We start from the raw sequence: 9,036 nt of genomic DNA on the forward strand, positions 1-9,036 counted from the left end.
GGACTCCTCCAGACTCCTCTGGATCTTTCCTCTCTCTTGCCCACAATAAAAACCTTCCCCCTCACCTGGTGCCAGGCAGCGGTGGTGCACACCATAAGCCCAGCACTCAGGCAGTCTGATCTCTGTGAGTTCAAGGCCATCGTGGTCTGCAAAGAGTTCCAGGACAGTCAGGGCTACACAGAGAAATCCTGTGTCAAGGAAACAAACTCCCCGCTCAGGGAGCGGTTATGTCAGCAGCTTCTTCACTGCACCTCCCTGAATGCTGCATGTAGGTGTGTTTTGCTTGTATGTCTATGTACCTCTTGCATACCTGGTACCTGTGGAGGCCAGAAGCTGAAGCTTCGGGTGGTTGTGAGCTGTCGTGTGGGTGCTGAGAATGGAACCCACGTCTTCTGGAAGAGCGGCCAGTACTGAACCATCTCTCTAGCCTCTAGGCACCACTATTTTTTTCTTTTTTCTTTTCTTTTTGAGACATGGTTTCTCTGCGTAGCCCTGGCTATCCTGGAAATTGCTCTGTAGATGAGGCTGGCCTCTAACTCACAGATGAACCTCCCTCTGCCTCCTGAATGCTGGCATGCACCCCCCATCACCCAGCTTTAGGTCCCATTTCTTAAAGGTCCTACCACCTCCCAAAAGTGACGCTGGGTGGAGACCAAGCCTCTGGGGGACATCCAAGCTAAGTAAACTTTCCTAAAATGATACTGAATGCTCAAGTGGGGTGTGAGTGTGACCTAGCACCCTGTGACACTGACCTGTAAGGCAGTGTTCACACACATTTTGTTTGTTTTTAAAATGACTCACCTGACTTTGAGGCTGACCTTGGCATTTGGTTCCTTCTAAAGAGAAAGAAGGGTTCTTTCTTCTCTTTAGGGGTTTGCCCTCTGTTTCTTAAATATTTGTATATTTTGGAAAATTCAGGAAATGTTTCCATTTTTATTTTTTATTTTTCACACCAGATTTTGCTATGTAGGCTGGACTGTCCTGAAACTCACAATCCTGTTGTTTCTACCCCACCCCCAAGAGTTCCGATGGCACCACCATGCCCGACTGACAATTTCCTTAAACACCTTTTAATTTAAGTCCTACCCTCATGAATATTGTACCTGTTTTAGTGTCTCACACATCCTAAGGTTCTGTCCATTATTTTTTTCCCCTATTTCTATTGTTCAGATTGGGTAATTTAATCTATAACGTTCTAGCTTTGGCTTCATTGGTTTTATTTTCTATGAGCCCTACATTATGCTCAGGATCTCATTGATGGAAGAGCTTTGTTTTGCTTTGTTGTTGTTGTTGTTGTTGTTATTTTTGGTGTTTTGCTCATTTGATTTTGGTTGTTGAAACAGAGCTTCTCTGAGTTTGAAACTCAGGCTGGCCCTGACTGGCCTGGAACTCACTATGTAGACCACCAGGCTGGTCTTGAGCTCACAGAGATCCACCTGCCTCTGCCTCCAGGCAGGAGCCACCATGAGCCCAGTAGTTGATGGAAGTTTTATTCTGATTGCTTTATTCTCAATTTGCAAAATTTCTAGTTGGTTTCTTTTTACATTTTTACATTCTTATTTAATTTATGTGTCTGAGTATGTTGCCTGCATGTATGTATGTGTGCCATGTGCATACCTGGTGCCCTTTAAAGATAGAGGGGGATGGGACTGCTGTTACAAGTGGGCGTGGCCACCATGTATGCGCTGGCAATCCAAGCTGGGCCCTTTGCGAGAGCAGTAAAGCTCTAACTGCAGACCCATCTTTCTAGTCCCTATATGGCTTCTTTTTCTGTCAACTGCCTTTTGCTTAAGATTGTCATTTGCTTAAAACAAATTTTCATTTGTTTTAAGTGTGTTTTGGTTACTTGTGAAAAGTATTTTTATGATGGTGGTTCCTAAATTCTTTTTTAAATGTAATTAATTAATTTACTTAATGTCTGAGTGCTCTGTTGCTCCTACACCTGTATGCCAGATTTCTTTACAGATGGTTGTGAGCCACCATGTGGGTCCTGGGGATTGAACTCAGGACCTCTGGAAGAGGAGCCAGTGCTCTTAACCACTAAGCCGTCTCTCCAGCCAACAGCGCTTAAATTCTCGTCAGATAATTCTAGCATTTGTTTAAGCCTAGACTTCTCTCCGTTAGTAGTCTCTTCTAGTTTTTCTGGTTCTTTGTTTTATTGTTGTTATTGTTTGGTTTGGTTTGGTCTTTTGGGGTTTTTTTGGGGGGGTGTTTTGTTTTATTCTTGAGACAGTATTTTGTCTTGCTTTGTTGCTCAGATTGGCCTGAAACTCGTAGCCATTCTTCCTCAGCCTTGCAAGTAAGTGCCACCGTGTCTGGCTGTTCCTGACTCATGCTATTACTGATTTTCAGCTGCCGTGCTGAAGCTCTGGGTCGGACTGACCACTTTAGCAGCTATGCTAGCACCAATGGAGGAGGGTGGTGACACTTTATTATTGTGGGTGGTGACACTTTATTACTGTCAGGTGATGTGGAAATATGGCTTACTTGTTTGGCTTCTACTGAAGCACAAAACCAGAAGAATATCACCTTACTGCTGGGTGGAGTAAGTCCAAGCCTTCATCCCCAGACTCCTGCCAAATGGCGACTGGGGAACCTAGTTACTACTAGACTACAGTATAGTATAGTGTAGTGTAGTGTAGTGTAGTGTAGTACAGAACAGTATATTGTCTTAGGGTTTCTATTGCTGTGACAAAACACCATGACCAAAAGCAGCTTGGAGAGGAAAGATTTTATTTCATCCTACAAGTTTTAGATATAGTCCATCATTGAGAAAAGTCAGAGCAGAATCTTAAGGCAGGAGCTGAGGCAGGGCCCATGAAAGAATGTTGCTTGCTGGCCTGCTCACCACAGTTTGCTTAGCCTGCTTTCTTTCTTTCTTTTTTTTTTTTTTTTTTTTTTGGTTCTTTTTTTCAGAGCTGGGGACTGAACCCTGGGCCTTGCGCTTCCTAGGTAAGCGCTCTACCACTGAGCTAAATCCCCAGCCCCTAGCCTGCTTTCTTGAACAACCAAGCATTGGCTATCTGCCCAGAAGTAGAACCACCCACAATGGGCTGGGCCGGTCCCCACCAACCATTAATCAAGAAAACACCTGACAGACGCACTCACAGACAATACGGGTGGAGGCCTTTTCTCAAATTGAGGTTCTTCTTTCCACGTACCTCTGGCTGGTGTCAAGTTGGCCAAAAGTCAGCAACAGGCAGGACATTTCTATAGTTAGGATTTACCAGCTTCCCACCCTGTTCCCTCTGGTACCACCTGCATCGGGAACAGCACCCAGTCAATGCTGAGGGAATGCAGAGGCCCCGGCTCCTGCCACATGAGCATCTGGTGGAGAAGTTGCAGGAGGCCCATTTCTGCCAAGAACCTGTAAAATTCCTGCCTCCCCACCGGGTCTTCCTTAGTCCCATGGGTTGACTCGAGGCAGCTGGATAAGAACATAAGCACAGGCTCTTCACGCAGTTCTACTGTTGTGAGTGGTGCTAGGGCATAGCTCATGCCCCGATACTTGGCTCTCGTAGAGCAATTCCAACTGAGCCGTTCTGCAAGGCGCTCTTTTCCCTTGTCCTGCAGCTAGCAAGAACTGGCTTTCCTTAGGGCTGTTTGGCTGCCCGTGTTAGCGTTCTCGCACCGCCTGCCTCCTCGCACCTGGTGAAATTTTATGAAGCAAAAGAGGTGCAGAGGTGGGGACTGCCACGTTCCTTCCGTCAAACTCATCTTTTCTCTGGCACCGTTTTACGCGAAATGACCAGGAGATGTGGGAAGATGTATATCTATGCCCTTGTGTCTTGGAGCCAGAAGTATGTACGGTCTGATTCCTATGCTTTAGCCATCACTTTTCTCTGCCTCCCCGCCCCCAACCCCATGCAACTATTTTGTCCTCTCTGCTGTGGCACCACAAAGTGGCAAATCCTGGAGCACGACCCTCAGGTTCTGCCCATCAAGATTGGGTAAAAGATTCTAACCATCGCGAAGCCTTCATCAGCTTCCAGGGGACGTTTGAACCTGACGCTTTACCCCTTGCGAATGAATTCAGGGTGAGGGTAATGGAAAAGCGCCCGTCACTTCTGCATCTTTCAAATGTACTCTGTGACAAGCAACACAGGCACTTCTAAGCCTGTAAATCTCTTCTGCTGGCACAGGGTTCCAGCGGGCAATCGGGACTGCCACTTAAAGGGGAGCAGTTTGTGCACTGCACAAAGGCATCCAGCCAATGGGACAAAAGGGGCCTAAGATTCAGCTCGTCCTCTGCCTGCCAAGTCATGTACCCTCAGGACTGCATCACCCAGAGGGGGTGCCTCTTTCAAATGTGCACAAAGCCTCCCTATAAGGGATCAGCTGGGTCCTGATCCCAACAATAGCAGTATTGCAGTGTCTCAATGGAAACATTCTCTTGGATTCCATAAACTCATTATGCTTGAATATTCAATTGATACTCATACATAATTTATGTCATCATGTCAAAATCATTTGTTTTTGGAGCCTTCAAGCCTTCTAAAGTGGGGCTCAAAGCATCAGAGGAAGAGGACATTGCACCCCAGAGCCACAATCAAAATGGCTTTTTAAAGGGATTTCCCAGTCTCCTCCTGGGATGACACCTTCCCATCTATGAAGCCTGTGGATTGCCAGCAACTGGGAAGATAGCAAGGGCTTTCTGTTTCATCCAGCTTTCTCCCCAGGGGCATCGTCTTTACAGACACGTGCCTTTTCAGTCAGTCCTTACAAGGCGAGTGAAAAATCTCTGTCATGTGGGGATGTCTGTCAGCATCCCTGAGGAAGTATGGGTACTCGGCTTCAAACAGTAGTTAAATGAAGACATCACACTCAGCCCATAATCGATTGCCGTTCAATCGTCAAAAAAGTGGGGGCTAAGATGTCACCTATCGGCAGAGTGTATGTTTAGCGTTGGCAAAATGTAATAGCCAGCACCCAGATAAGAGGGCCAACTGGTTCACACTTTGCTGTTTGCCACAAGACCTTGGCTATGAGAGATACTTTCCTTGGGCCTTTGTTTCCATGTCTGAAAACGAAAGAGTGAATGGGGTGTAGCATTAATTAAGTGCTTAGAATCTTGAGTCTGGATGTCAAATAGTTTTTGGATTATAGGTCACCCGCTTCAAATCTTCAGACCCAGCACTTTCTAATTTGTCGATGAAGAAAGCAGTACTCAAGTTAAGTCACTTATCTACAATCCCAAGGCCAACCTATGCGTTACATCATCCTTTTCCCAGATCTATTTGACAGGAAAGCCCAAGGTTCTCCACTGAAACCCCTCTCCCTTCTCAGAAAGCCTAGGGATCGAAAGCTTCCCTTATTGCAAAGATGAACACGTGGCCACCTCAGCTGGAACATAAAATGCAGGTACCAGAACTGAGGTTTGGCTCAGCGGCGGCGAGTGTCGCTGAGACTCCAGGTTCCATCCGGAGAACTGGAAAAGAGAACAGAGGGAAGCCATCTATTCCTTAGAGCCCAGCGCATTCAGCTGTGAGCCATGACCCCACACGGGGTTGCGTAACTGAATGCAGAGCTTACAAAAACTTGGGCAATGGTGAAAGAGTTTGCATTGTGCAATTAAAACTGAATCCAGAACCAAATATGTAATGAATTTGGGGGGGGGTATTTCTGGCAATGCTTGTCCGGGTTATGTCACATGACCTCACTGGAGTCTTTATCTGAGCATACATGTGCCTTTTGCATTGTACATGCTGGATTTGAGATGATTATATGTTAGGAATAGCAGCAACTGCACTTACAGTTCCTCACTCTTATAGAGACATATGGTTTAATTACACAAAATAAAATTATTTAATCCTTTCCCATGTCTGGCGCTCAGCATGCATAGGGTTAGTTTGACTTTGGGCCATCTTCTGTTGGAATATTTGATTTTTAAAGTTAAGACTGGAGTTTCATAAGAAGACATCAAATAAATTTTGGACTGGGTTGGGGACAAAATGTTCAGCAGTTCTGAAATGTCACCAAGCACACTTCTGCCATTTTTTATCTTGTCCACATGAAGTGTGGTTTTTTCTTTAAGCATTGACAGTTATAAAATAAAAATATAAATCAACTCAGAAAAACACCAACATTCCTCTACATCCTGCATTTAAGCCATGATTTAATCTTTTATATAGAAATAACCAAGCACATCCATCTCATTAGCATACAAATTTGATTACATTTTAAATAAGTGGTAAAATTATATGTGTAATGAAGAAGTGCGGTAAAATAAATTTCTCACTGCCCCACATCAATATGCACATGGGAAACACTAGTGGGCTTAGTGAATTATCAAGATAAATAAATGAAATTTAAATAAATAAACAAATGGAAAAAATATGACAAGAAGCTGAAAGGGGCTGTGTTGTAAGGACTTGGGATGAAGATGACCATGTTTCCCTGTATGAAATTGTTAAGAATAGTCCTTTTCTCAGGCTGCCGGGAAGATGGCGGACATTCAGACGGAGCTTGCTTACCAAAAGCAGCCTACAATCTTTCAAAAAAAGAAGCGTGTTTTGCTGGGAGAAACCGGCAAGGAAAAACTCCCTCGGTACTACAAAAACATCTATCGGTCTAGGCTTCAATACGCCCAAGGAGGCCATGGAGGGCACCTACATAGACAAGAAATGAGCCATTCACTGGTAATGTTTCCATCCCAGGTTGGATCCTGCCTGGTGTCGTGACGAAGATGCAGAAGACCATTGTCATCTGCCGGGACTATCTCCATTACAACCAAAAGTACAATCGCTTTGAGAAGCGTCACAAGAACATGTCTGTGCACCTGTCCTCCTGTTTCAGGGATGTCCAGATGGGTGACATTGTCACTGTTGGGGAGTGCAGGCCCCTGAGCAAGACTGTTGGATTCAATGTGCTCAAGGTCACCAAGGCTGCTGGCACCAAGAAGCAGTTTCAGGAGTTCTGAGGGAACTCCAGCCAATGCCCTAGAACAAGTAAAGTTATTTTCCAACCTACAAAAAAAAATTGTTAAGAAAAAGGAAAATTAATGTAAAACATAACTAACGTTATAACTTGTTATCAGTAAAGCCTTGCTTCGCACACATATTTCCATGTTCTGCATATTAAGAATTATGGAGAAATTTCAGACTAAAAGAAAAGGGGGATTGTAGGACTGGAGAGATGGCTTAATGGTTAAGAGCACTGACTGCACTTCCAGAGGACCTGAGTTCAGTTCCCAGCAACTACGTGGTGACTCACAACCATCCGTGATGGAATCTAAAGCCCTCTCCTGGTGTGTCTGTAGAGAGCGCCAGTGTGCTCACATACATACAGTAAATAAATAAATCTTTAACAACAACAACAACAAAAAATGTATTGCCACACTGAATGAAAAAAAAAAGTCACCAAAAACAGGACCAGCACTGGCAACCAGCGATCTGAAAGATACCTTAGATTCATGTCCAGCTCCCGAGAAACCATCTGGGAAGCCTGGTCACCTACTGACCAGGCCAACTGTAAACAGGTCCCCCAAAGGGAGGGCTGGAGATAGAGCAGGAACGCTTGCCCAGCAGACTTCCGGGAGCCAGGGAAGGAATACCCAGAGACTCAGATTTGAATTGGAATCCAGCAAAGCAACAGTCAGGCTGTAAATAAGAATCCCTGGAAAGAAACCGTATCTACAAATGCAATTGTCTGATTAAAGCTTTAATGAAAGAGTTGGAATGCTGTGGGTCTAGGGGCTAATTACAGTTTTTCTTGGTCTAAGAGCCATTCCTTGCCTACCTCTGTATTGAACCGAAAACTCCGATAAGCGGATAAAATCCTTTGGAATGTATTAACAAAACTCTATTCTCTACAAATCAAAGGGCTCAGATAACATCTGAGGCCTGTAGCCGAGATTTCTCCTCCGGGCTGTAACTACCTACCTGATTTTTCCACTCATGTATTTGAAAACTTCCTTAATAACTTTTCTTTCTTTTGTGACTATAAAAACTTCATGAAACTGCTCCTACACTGGAACATGGTATTTGGGAGAGACCTAAATCTATGTTCCTGGTGTATGGTCACAAAAATTTGGCTCCAGAGTAAACTAGTTCTTACTCCTTTTGAGATGAGAGCTGTGTTTTTGTGTTGACAAGGCCAAAGCTTTGGGATCCTTTACCCCATCCAGCTCTGCCTCCCTCGAATTGATTCAATATTCCCGTGCCTGTTTGTCAGGCCTCTGGGCCCCACCCACACCCACCCAGGTTCCTCCCAACTCTTTCCCTTTCCCCTTTCCTTTCCCCCACATCTCCAGGCTAACCAGGTGTGAGTTCCAAGTCTCAGCCTCCTGAGGAGAGCTGGGAATGACTTTTGTAACATGATAGTGTTTTTATGATACTCTCCGTTTTCAGCCCATCTTCTTCTACCCAATCAGCCGTACCACACTTTCCGCTGCCACTGCTGCTCCTGCTTCTAAATGCGTGTCCCCCTCCCATGCTTTCCCTATCAATTCAACACTATCCACTAGTCTCACTCCGAGGCCCTGAGGGTTTTTCTCTTTCTCTCTTTTCCTTTCTACTCATACACACAGTAACTAATATATTAAAGTGCACCCCACTGCCATCACCCCTTTATTTCCTAAAATAATTAATGTTTTGAGATGAGTAGTTTTTGTTTGACTATCCTTGCACTTTCCTTGTGGGGCTACCCTGTGATTGTTATGTTTGCAGATAGTGTGCTAATTTCAAGAGGGTACAGGGGATTGAACCTGGTTCCCAACTACCATGGTAACAGGGACAAAGAGCATCTCAACGCTACACTAGCCCAGTTCCTCTTCAACTTTGAAAATATTACCTCCGAAAGACTAAGGCCGACTTAAATAAATTAAAATTTTAAAAAATAATCCAGGGGCTGAGGAGACGGCTCAGTCTGTGGAGTGCTTGCTGTCAGTCATGAGGACTTCAGCACTGACCCACCAAATCCTGGCTAAAGATCCAGGCTTGGCAGCACCATATATACCCAGACTGACTGGTGTGTGAGTGTGTGTGTGTGTGTGTGTGTGTGTGTGTGTGTGTGTGTGTGTGTGTGTACAAGAGGATT

At 44.8% G+C, this 9,036-nt stretch overlaps 1 pseudogene; it reads left to right on the forward strand.

Annotated features, from left to right (window-relative positions):
* Positions 1-4,589: 4,589 nt before the first annotated feature.
* LOC134483974 (small ribosomal subunit protein uS17-like) lies at positions 4,590-7,611 on the forward strand (annotated as a pseudogene).
* The last annotated feature ends 1,425 nt before the right edge of the window (positions 7,612-9,036 follow it).

Source organism: Rattus norvegicus, chromosome 1, assembly GCF_036323735.1.
Source record: "Rattus norvegicus strain BN/NHsdMcwi chromosome 1, GRCr8, whole genome shotgun sequence".
In the NCBI taxonomy this organism is placed as follows: Eukaryota; Metazoa; Chordata; class Mammalia; order Rodentia; family Muridae; genus Rattus; species Rattus norvegicus.